Consider the following 12,312-nt stretch of genomic DNA (forward strand, 5'->3'; position numbering starts at 1 on the left):
AATTAAATCAGATTAATTCCAAAGGAATATTCTTGCTCCAGAACTCAGCAAATGAGAGCTAATAAATGTTTATTAGAGAAGAAATGAAGTTAGCAATTCAACTTGGGAGTATATTTTATATGAGCATTCTACTTTAATCGATTTTTATTTTTACTTTTGTGGACTGGGAATATGTAGCTTAGTGGAAGAGCACCTGCCTAACATTGTAAGGACTGGGGTTCAATCACCAGGAATGTGAAAAAGTAAACACACACACACACAAAAAAAAAAAAACGGTATTCTTGTTCTCAAATGATAAGGCAAATGGGATAAAATATTAATAAATGAATCTGAATAAATGGTATACAGGTGGTTCCTTGTACTTTTTTTTTATTTTTGCAATTCTATTCAATTACTATGAAATAGTCATTACTTATGTTTAAAATATAGGAGTTGACTCTGATACTATCTGCATAGTCATTATTTCCTATGGGAAAGTCTAGAATTTGATTTTTGTATCATCTTCCAGGATCAGCCCTCACTCCCCTCCTGTGGTAAAACAAGTTAACTGATATGTAACGTTATAAAGCTTTGACTTCTCCCATCTACAATGTTTTCACCAGTCTCCATGTCCTCCTCCTCTCAATATTGAAAATAAACTAAATAAACTATTACTATCTCAATCCCTCCCTCAAACTTCTCCATGATTCCTAATTACCACATAAACTTCAACTTCAAAAGGCTTTGCCTGCTCATTCTCATGGGAGATAAAAGGGGTTCCCCTCCCCATCACCTGCAGGCAATAAATGAGAGTGCACATATACCCCCCCACACACACACACACATATATATATCATTATTATTATTTTTAAACTATAATAAAATCGACTCTAAATCTTTGTTATATTATCACAAGGAGCTAGCAATTCTAAGCCACTTCACTATTACACCTTACAATTACCCCTTACAATCCTATCAGACAACTTCTAGTACATCACTGGTAATGGTCAGTTTTCCTACACCCACTCAAATCTTTTATCCAATAGCTCTTCTTTTCCTTAGAAAAAAAAGAATTTTAACTAACAATAGCAACAAAGGCTAGGAGTATATTTTTTTACAGTATTTATAATTGTGAGACATATCTTACCACTTTGATAGAAAAGTTAAAGTACAATGTGATGACTCACTCTAAGAAAAACTGAGTGGAGTCCATTTATATAATCAGAAAAATTATGATTTAGCATTAAAAATTATTTTTAAAACAATAACTAAACCACAGGCTCACAGTCATACCTACCTTGCAAGAGGCAGAAAAATTTGCCAAAATGGATGGGATCAGATTCAACAGAATAGACAGGGCCCTTCTAACAGAACTGTAGTCTTATTTGACCACTCTGATCCCCTTCTGAGGCCCTGAGGCCCAGGTCCTCTTGGTGACTGGGAAAAAGGTCTAACTCAGCAGAGAAAAAGGGACAGAAAATGATCCTAAAGGAAGGGTTGAGGGCCACTCTCTGTATCACTGGGCAGTACAACAGCTACGTGGAAAGTTAACAAAATCAGCATTCTGGAATCTCCCTAGTCAAAAGTTATATATTCCTCAGCTATATCAAATTCTCTTGATTCTACCAAAGGGCAGGGAATAGCTTTCTACAGGTTAGGCAGATAACTGAGAATGCACTATATAATAATAAAACTGATCACCAGAGGGCATGGAGCCAAAGAACTAAACATAGCAAATTATTTGATACATTGCAAACTGGTCATTAAGAGAAACAAAATGTTTAAGTATGTGTATATGAAGACAGTGTTCGGGTTAGCACTGTTTTGGTAGTTTTTACAATGCAGACACATATTACACTGCAGCAGGAAAAAAAAATTAAACAGTGAACCCAAAGATAAACTAGCAATTTGCTGCATCTAATCAAAAATTGCCATTATTGCTTACACTGTAAAATACATCTCAATCCTACAGAATAACAATTTATCTAAAGGGAAAGTTAAGAAATATACTTAACAATTAAAACAAAGAAACATTCCAAAGATTTTTCCAAAACATCAGGCAATCAAATTTCAAACATATCATTCAGAAATACAACTAGAAACTTGACACAGAAGATATATGCTCTTGTGTTTCAATAATGAGCACTTCCTCCAACCATGAACTAAAGTGTGAAGTCTTGCATGCTTTCTTAAGTGCTTCACCTCTCAAAAATCAAGGCAAAAGGGGAAAGAACCAAGTTCTTTAAACCAAGACTGTAGGCAAAAATAAAATCAAGCCTCATCAGATAACAGTACGGGCTACTTAAAGAAATGAGCTTAAATTAAGATACATTTAGTAACCAAGATAGCAATTAATGAAGTAACTTTGGAGATCACTTTCATCTTTTCATTATCTAATTTGAAATTTTATTCAATATGCTCATTTATATGTTAAAGCAATTGGTTTATGATTAGATACTGATTTACACTAAATATCAACTGTGTTCCTAAACACAAGGACTTGTATATATTATTCAAATGCATAGATCTTCATGGCTATCAAGAATTTATATAAAAACTAGCAAGACACCAGGGTACCAAAAAATACAAAATGTTCTAGTTTATTTGAAATAATTCAAATCTGACCAGCAAATCAGATCTAAGAGTTACCTGTACCAAAGCAGTCATTTTTTAAAAATATTTTTTAGATGTTGATAGACCTTTATTTTATTCATTTATTCATATATGGTGCTGAGAATAGAACCCAGTGCCTCACACACGTGAGGCAAGCGCTCTGCCACTGAGCCACAACTCCAGCCCCAAAGCAGTCATTTTTAAAAATAAAAAAATTCTAACACTGAAAATGTAAAATACCTGAAGCTATCATCAGCTATCACCCTCCATCAAAGACAGTGTTAGATGGCTTTCTCTAGCTGCCCCGTTTGTGGCAAAAATCCAAGTCACTTAACATCTAAAAATGTGTTACCACGTCGAGCAGAAAAAAACAATTAAGTTGTAACGCTGACAGCCCGGGCTCTTCCAGTAATTATCACAGTCATCCCAAACCCATTTAGAAGTTCATCCCATGCCAAAGGAAATAAGAAAACCTAAACTCTGCAAGGTAAAGAAGAATCCAAAAGGAAAACTTTAGTTGCCTTCTCTGAAGAGAGATTTAAAATATTATCAGTCTGACAAAGGCAGCAAAGTTGGATCTGGGTGAAAACGGGTTTAAGTTTTTTCTAAGAATACAAAATATTTCCCGAAATCCACCCAAGGGGGAATTTTTTTTTTTTTTTTTAAGCAGGATTAATTGCAAATAAAGCAAAATGAGTTCAGCACCCAATCGGTGACCGGTCATCTCTCTTGATTCCTTAGGTCAAGATGTCCTTCTCATCTAGGACCCTCGGAGAAGACGCGACCCCTTACCCTGCACCCCGTTTCTAAATCTCTCCCTGGAAGCCAATCTTTGCCATATCCTGCCACCATCCCAGGCAATCCGCCAGGACCCGGGACACACCCCCACTTTCCTCCGACACGCATCTCCGTCCAGTGTCATCGCAGCCCCCTGTCTCAAGGCCTCTTCGCCTCAGGGTCCCCAGTACCTCCTCCCTAGACCCTCACGGCTGCCCTTGGGGGCTCTCCCGGCTACCCCTTCCCAGTCCTGGCCCCTTCCTCAAAACCGAGGTCCCGGCTCTCCCTTCACCCGTGCGGGAAGCGCCGACTCTCCCGTCCCTACCGGGTCTCCCAGTCCCGCGGCTCGGAGCCACAGCGCGCAAGAAGCATCCACAGAGAAGACAAGTGCCTGAGGCGCTCCGGCTCCGAACTCACCTCTAGTCCGGGCTCCCGGATCCTGGCCAGGAGCCGGGCTTCCGCCTGGCGCGGTCGGCGTTCGCGAGCGGGACCGGAAGTCCCGCCTCTGCCCGCTCTGGCTGCGGCCCCGCACCCGGCGGTTTCGGTGGGTGAGTGGCGAGGACTTCGCGGAGAGGAGCAGCGCAGCCTGACCTGAAGGAGCGAGGCGAGCGCCGAAAGGCTCCTTTTTCGCTGGCTCCAGAGCTTCAGTGAACCGATCTGCAAGTGCTGGACCAAGCGTCTGATTCTGCTCAAGCCCTCTGAGGAGCGAAATGACTCACTGACCTCTGTCCTCACAGTCTACTTGAAAGTTGATATAAATTAAAAACAGGTTAATCACACCGCAAGGCATTATTTCTTGTTTCATTAATTCGGATGTTTATCGTGTATTTATGACTTATGCAACAACCATGCACTGCTGTGAATGTCGGGGATACAACAGTGAAAGCAGGAAGACCCTACTCTCTTGGAACTTAAACTCAAGGCAATGAACTACGCATAGGAACTCAAACAGCGGACTGTCCCTCCGGAAGCGTAGTCCAGTACAGGGATATAGGTTTATGAGCAAACAAGTGCAACGAAACCATCGGGCATTGGAGGAGCTGTGGCAATGCTGTAGGAAATGGTGAGGTGTAGGCAGTGGACAGAGAAAGCCTTCTAGGAATAATGACTTTAGTTGAGACTGAAATAAAGGATGAATAAGGATTAAAAGGTAGGCAAGATGGGGCAGAGCAGAAGGATATCAGGGAGTGAGAGTTTTTCTTGTACATGTAGCAGGGCAAGGATACAGTCAAATTACAGAGTCCAGGACCCTAGAGGCAAGAACAAGCCCAGTAAGAGTCGTCAAGGCCATATGGCGAAGACAGCTGTACCTTGTGCTAAGGAATTTGAACTTCAGACCCCATATAATCAGTGGGATCACCTCAGAGAATAAATAAAGTAATGAACCCTGGAGTTGACCAGGGTGATTATCCTAGTCAAACAAAAATACAAACCTGAAAATGGCATGAATAGAACTGTGTTTCACTCTTGGGGGTGCTTTCTCAAAGTGCCATACCCACAAGTCAAGACAAGTGATGCCTATAAAGGCAGGGTAACCAGGGTCCAAACCTTTCACATGGCCTCATTTGGCAAGTCATCCAAACCAACGAAAGTGCCAACCAAAGTCTCAGGGAACCATGGAAAGACCCAGGAAGAGAAGACTGCTTTAGGAACTAGGGCAATTGAGGACCCTTGCATCTATTGATATTTCCGTGTTTGCTGCTAATGTTCAGTAAACCCACTTGTACATATCAAACACCCCTTTTCATTTTAAAATGAAATAGTTTATATAATTTTTCCTTCATTTTCTTCTCCCTTTTGCCAGCAACGGGATATGTTGCAATATATGGAGGTAAGATTATGGTAGAAGAAAAGGAGGAAAGGGCACTACGTAAAAAGTTTGTACATAGAGAACATGACAGCACTTCTGGATGGCGAAGGATGTGGAATCAGGTTTTCTCCCACTGGGAAGGTTGGGAAGTCCATTTGTACATGAAATAAATGTAGTGAGAGGCGTGTCTCTGAAAGAATGAAAAGAAGAGTGTGAAAGGAGAGAGCATGCTGGGTTGTCAAGACACTGAAGTATTTCCCTATAGCTCATAAAAAAATTCTATCAATGGCTGAAATACATAAAGGGTCATATATGCACCAGTGCTCATATCCTAGGGTAACCATCTACTGTGATTTGCCCCAGGCCTGAGGAAGATCACAGGATACTGACCTTTGCTGCTTGAACTGGGATAATCCTGGGGAAACAGACAAATTAGTCACCTTACCATACCCCCTCCAGAGATGGCACATCCTAAACCAGACCATTTTAGACTTTTCATAAGGAATTTTAAATGTGACACAGGGAGCAGACCGCCATTATCTCCAGAGTTATACAAATGCCAGTGCCCTAAAGAAAAGATCTATGAATACCTTTGCCAAGGACACAGAACCTGCCTGTGTCCTTCGATTATAGGAGATAACCCTGTATATTTCCAAAACAACTTTTTTTTTTTTTTTTTTTTTTTTTGGTACCAGGGATTGAACCCAGGGGTACTTAACCACTAAGCCACATCCCAGCCTTTTCTGTGTTTTATTTTGAGACAGGGTCTCACTAAGCTGCTCAGGGCCTCACTAAATCGCTGAGGCTGGCTTTGAAATGAGGATCCTCCTGTCTCCACCTCCCAAGTCACTGGCATTACAGGCATGCCTGGCCAAAACAACATTTTTGCTAGCCAGAGAAGCAAACCAACATTTCTACTGCTTGTGACCAAAATAATGGTAAGAAGTGTATCCAGACCATGTCCTTGTTTAAGACAATCTGCTCTACAGAATGGGCACTGAGCCAAATGATCTATACTCATTCTAAGAGCAAAGTTGGATCATATGTGAACACTTAATCCAAATCGGGATGGGGGATCTCTTGTGTATTGATTTTAGAGTTAACATACAGAACTCCAATTGGTCTCCCTTTGCATGCTTACCTAGAAAAGTCATGCCAATCTAGAATTGGGTTAGGTATGAGCAAGATGTCCAATGTTGATTGAGCAAAAAGGTAAGAAACAGAAGGAGGAAGAGGAAATAGGAATACAGAAGAGAAAAAGATGGGAGAAGAGAAGAATTGTCTAAGAGGTGCCAGTCTTAGTTCTCATCTTTCTAGTTTTTTATTCCCAGTCCTTCCACAATTACCAAGGGGTTTGATGAATTTAGTATTCAAATGTCATAGACAAGGAGAATCATGCAATCAGAGGATAAAGCTGAAGGGAGACTTCGGAAACTATATAGTTCAACAGAGGAAGAAATACTATCTAGCTAGGCATAATGTTTTTTTAAGTCAACTCAATAGTTCCAGAGATAGTACAAAATAAAATCAATATCTCTACCCCCCACCACCACCAGCTTCCCAGTTAACAGTTCCTCTAATGTGGAAAAAGTGAAGTACTCTGGGAAGCTACTGTGAAATCCTTAGCACTATACTTACTCTTCAGCCTCGTCCCACCTACCTGGTCTTCAGAGTATTAGCCATATCCATATAATGACATCAGTCCACCTGCAGAATTGTAAGAACTGCTCAGGAGACATTTATGAGTGACAACAAACAACAGATATGTTGTTCTGAACCATGAGAGAAAATGTTAATGAAAAGTTTTCACTTTTTTTTTCAGTACTAACTAGTCCAGACAGGTAAATGGATTAATCAACAGAGCCAAGAAGCTTAGTTGTTTATAAGTTTTATTTATACATTATACATTCTCTTTAGTTCATACACTGATATTTGTCTTATTTATTTTTCACCATCAACATAAATACTCGTATCATTACCAGTTATATCTAAAACCATATCCTCTTCATTTGCACATGCAATAACTTGATAATTTGTGGCAAAATCAGCCTATTTCTTGCTATATTGACAATTTGATAGAAAATTGCATTAATTACGGGTTATGAATTGAGTGAGAACTGAGGTCAGCTAGTGTTCTATGATTAATAAATCCAAACTCCACAGCAGATTTCTAAAGGCAAGAGATCCTCTGTGCAGAGCTCAATTTTCTGTGGTCCTAAAGATGGAGACGGTTGGCAAGTCACCGGAGAAGTCCGCTTTATTACAAGATGAGGCTTACATATATACTCTTGGGGCTTCCGGGTTAAGGGAGAAAGTGGCGTGTGGGTTTCTGATTGGTCCGGCTTGCCGCCAGCGGGAAAATAGGTGGCGGGAAGCCGAGACTTATGGGAAGAAGAAGCCGCTCAGGGGCCATCTTTGGTGTGGATCGGACTGCATATGGAACCTTACATTCCCCCCTCTTTGGTTTATGGGAATTCGGGACATTGATTTTCAATCTGGCTGCTTCCTGCTGATCAGGGGCGTCGTCAAGGGGCCCGGGGCAGGGGGTTTAGTTGTGAGGGGAGAACAAAGCGTTGGCTATTATATTGTATAATAAGCCATGTCAGATAATATATTACTTCGTCCCCCGTAAAGTCCATAAAACTCCCTTGGAGCATAAGTCCTCAATTTGGTCTAGGAATTCATTGTAGTCATTAGTCGGGTGGAGGAGCCATGCATCAGTGTCCAAGGTCTGTAGAAAGGATATTAGCCTTGGAAGAAGTTGGGGGAAGTCCATCATAGCAGGACGTCACCAGGCGTTGTTCCCAGTAGGTAGCAGTTGATAGTTCCTGAGGAGAAGCTGGTTAAAGGCTTGGTTAGAAATTTTTTGTACTTGGTCTCTAACGAACCTTATGAGACAGGGGAGGAAGAAAATGATGCAAAGAACTCCAATAAGTGGACCTAATAGAGGGAGGCAACTACATAATTTTTCCCTGTGGTGGTCACTGCTCCCGGGGTTGAGGCCCCTTTGCAAGTTGCACAGGGTTGTCCATATAGGGTTTTAATGAGTTCCAGTTTGTTGACAGGTGGACCAAATCCAGCTAGGGTCAGGGAAAATAAGGGGAAAAAAGCAGAAAGGTAGGAAGTTATCATTCCTCCTGAATGGGTGAGAGGCGCGAGAGACGGAGTTTCAAAGGATTAGGGGGATCCACGGAACTGGTGTAGATGTTCGGCTTGCCCGTATTTATAGGGTCAGGATCCAGAGGAGTAGGGGGTGAGTCTCCTTGGTCAGCCGGGCAGGGTTTTAACCTGGAAATATGGATCCAAGGAGTGGTCTCGTTAGAAGGTAGGATGAGTTTAGCTGCGGTGGGGGTACTAAGGATTACTGGGTATGGTCCCAGCCATTTAGGAGATAAGGGTTCAGGTGTGGTTGGTGGAGTATAATAGGCAAGATCCCCTGGGTTCAAGGAGGGAGGAGGGGAGGTTGCAAGAGGACGGGGAAGTAACCAGTCTTGATGTTTCCAAAGTTCAGCTCTAAGGTGAGAAAGGAGAGGGAGGCTGAGGGTATTTGGGATGTTTAGGGAGGTAGGAACGATTCCGGGGGGTACAGGAGATCTTCCATACATCACCTCAAAAGGGGACAAATTGGTAGGTTTCTTTGGAAGTAAGCGTAGTTTAAAGAGTGCCAGAGGGAGGAGGCGAATCCAGTCTAAGTGGAGTTCTAGGGAAAGTTTGGTGAAAGTCTCCTTTATGGATCGATTTGCTCTCTCAACCTTACCTGAGGCCTGGGGACGATATGGGCAGTGTAGATGCCAGGGTAAGGCTAGAGATTGAGAGAGAGATTGGATTACTTGAGCTGTGAATTCCGGTCCGTTGTCCGATTGAAGGGAGGTAGGCATCCCAAAGCATGGAATGATGGAGGTAAGGAGGTGATTGGCGACAGTGGAGGCCCTTTTGTTAGTAGTAGGAAATGCCTCAATCCAGCCACTAAAGGTATCTAGGAAAACTAGGAGGTACCAGTGTCGGCGAACAGGAGGCATGTGTGTGAAATCAACTTGCCAGTCTGCCGCCGGAATGGAACCCCGGGCTTGATGTGAGGGATATGGGTAAGGAACTGTAGTGGTGTTAGGGTTGGTTCTTTGGCATATAACACAAGTTTGAGAAAGTTGTTTTAGCATTTCTCTATCTTGGGATGTGAGAGGAAAGAAGGATTGTAAGAAACGAGACAGGCTTTGAGGACTGGAGTGAAACAGGTCATGCAGCATTTGAAAGAGAAGTTTCTTGTCCGGGATTGGACTGGGAGAGGACAAGTGAAGAATGGGGGGTGGGGTGCTAAATGCTGCGTTCTTGGCAGCAGCATCAGCTAATCGGTTTCCTTGTGTAGAAGGAGAGTTGTCCTTCTTATGGGCTTTACAGTGGATAATTCCGAGCCGCGTGGGTAGTTGGGACGCTTGTAGAGTTGGTGTATAAGTTTAGGGTTTTCCCTTCGGCCAGAATGCATGCTCGGTTGCCGCGATAAGTTCAGCTTGCTGATTGGTGGTACCTGGAGGGAGAGGTTGGGCTTCTATAGTGGCTGTTAGGGAGACTATGGCATAACCAGCTTTGGGGGCTGTTGGACTTCTATATGAGGATCCATCCGTGAACCAATTGTGATCCGCATGGGGTAAGGGGCCCTCAACAATGGTAGAGGGAGAATGAGTTAAGGATTGTAATGTTTCTAGACAGTTGTGAAGTGGAGGCTCTGGGGTAGGGTGAACAGGAAGAAGAGTGGCTGGGTTGAGAGGAGAACAGGATTGGAAGGATATAGAAGGGTTTTCTAAAAAGGAAGTAATTAGGGCTAAAACTCGTGAGGGGGGTAAAGTATGCAGGGACTTGTAAGCTAGGAGATCCTTTAGATGGTGTGGAGAGCATATAGTTAAGGGGGCTCCAAAAGTAAGTTTAAAAGTTTCCTGCTGTAGTTTTTGGGCAGCTGCAAGGACCCTGAGACAAGGGGCCCATCCCCTTACTGTGGGGTCAAGTTGTTTTGATAAATAGGCTATTGGGGCAAATGTGGGGCCCTGCATTTGTCCCAGTACCCCTAGGGCCTGTCCCTGATTTTCATGAACATAGAGAAGAAAGGACCTTGTTAAATCTGGTAAGTGTAATGCAGGGGCGGATAGGAGTTTGAGACGTAGGTTAAAAGGCGTTTTAGGGGAGGAGGGGAGTGGTTCATTTGGGTCTCCTTTAGAGAGATCGTAAAGGGGTTTGGCTAAAAGAGAAAAGTTAGGGATCCAAGCACGGAAATACCCTGCTAAGCCCAAAAAAGAGAGAATTTCAGCCTTGGTTTTAGGTACGGGCCAGGACGAAAGGGCTTGTTTCCTGTCAGTTGTAATGGATTTATGTTGTGGTGTGAGTAAGAACCCTAGGTAAGTGACTTGGGAGGCTGAGATTTGAGCTTTAGAAGGTGTCACTTTGTATCCATGTTGGGCCAAAAAGTTAAGCAAGGCAGCCGTGTCCCGTTGAGAGATATCCCAAGAGGGGCTACAGAGAAGGAGATCATCAACATACTGCAAAAGTGTGGAAAGAGGACAAGTGGGGTAGAAATTTTTGAGGTCATGGGAGAGGGTCTGTCCAAATAGATGTGGGCTATCCCTAAAACCCTGAGGAAGAACCGTCCAAGTGAGCTGTTCGGAGTGTCGTGTGTGGGGGTCAATCCATGTGAAGGCAAAAAGGTCCTGTGAGGAAGGGTCTAGAGGTACGAAAAAGAAGGCATCCTTCAAGTCCAGAACTGAGAAGTGAGTGGAAGAAGCTGGGATGAGAGAGAGTAGAGTGTAGGGATTGGGAACAAGAGGGTGGATGGGTATGACAGCGGCATTTATGGAGCGGAGGTCCTGTACCAAACGGTAGGAACCATTGGGTTTTTTTATACCCAGAATGGGGGTGTTATAGGGGGACTGAGTGGGACGTAGATATCCTTTGCGAAGAAGGTCAGAAATAATGGGAGAAAGTCCGAGAAGGGTAGAGGTGGTTAAGAGATACTGAGGCTGATGAATAAATTTGGTAGGGTCCCGTAATTGGATGGAGACTGGGGGGCACTGAGCTATGGAGGGATTGTCCGTGTCCCAAACTGAGGGGTTAACAGGGTGGGAGATACGTGGATGTGAGGAGGTAGGATCCTGCAATAGGGCCATAAAAAAGGAAGTAGAGGCATCGAAAAGTGGGAAGGAAATAGACGCCTTGAATTGGGAAAGAATGTCCCGTCCCAACAAGGGAATTGGGCATTGAGGCATGACTAAAAAGGAGTGAATAAAATGTGAAGAGGAATTCTTAAGGCGACACAGAAGTGGGGGAGTTCTGAGTGGATATATGCGTTTCCCTCCTACCCCAACAATAGGAGTGGAACTAGGAGTGGTGGCACTATGGAACTCTGTCAAAAGTGAGAAGGTTGCTCCTGTATCTAATAAAAAGATGACAGACCGGCCATCCACTACAAGGGTTACCCTAGGCTTGCGAGTGGTGATATTGAGGGTCCGGTGTGGCCCAGGGCTCCGTCAGTCCTCTTCAGCCAATCCCACTATCGGAGGACAAGAGGGGGGCATTCTAGCGATTGGCCCTTCACCCCTTCGGGAGAAGGGGCAATCGGAGCCCCAATGCCCTGTTTGTTTACATTTGGGACAGGGTTTATTGGGGGGCTGCGGCTGAGGACAGGAGCGTGACCAATGACCCTCTTTTCCACATTTAAAGCAAGCTCCAGGAGGGGCCCTTGTAGGGATCGGGAATTTCTGTGAATGGGGAACAGGATGAGGAGTCCCCCTGATCATTTGAGCAACCATTAGTAAATCAGTTTGCCTGGCCTTATGCCTTAGGCGTTCTTTTTCGTCATCTCGGCCATGGAAAACCTTAAAGGCCAGCGACAGAATCTCACTTTGAGGAGTTGCCGGTCCATGTTCCAATTTTTTTAATTTGGCCTTAATGTCGGGGTAGGACTGAGCTAGGAAACTGGTCATAAGGATATGACGGCCCTCATCTGTGTCCAGGTCCAGTGTGGTATATTGCCTGAGGGCCTGAGTAAGCCTCTCTAGAAACTCAGTGGGGGTTTCATCCTTTTTTTGGATAATTTCCTGGACCTTCTGAAAATTAACTACTTTGCGGGCCGCCTTTTTTAAACCTACAAT

The sequence above is a fragment of the Sciurus vulgaris genome, assembly GCF_902686455.1.
Source record: "Sciurus vulgaris genome assembly, chromosome: 12".
Classification (NCBI taxonomy): Eukaryota; Metazoa; Chordata; class Mammalia; order Rodentia; family Sciuridae; genus Sciurus; species Sciurus vulgaris.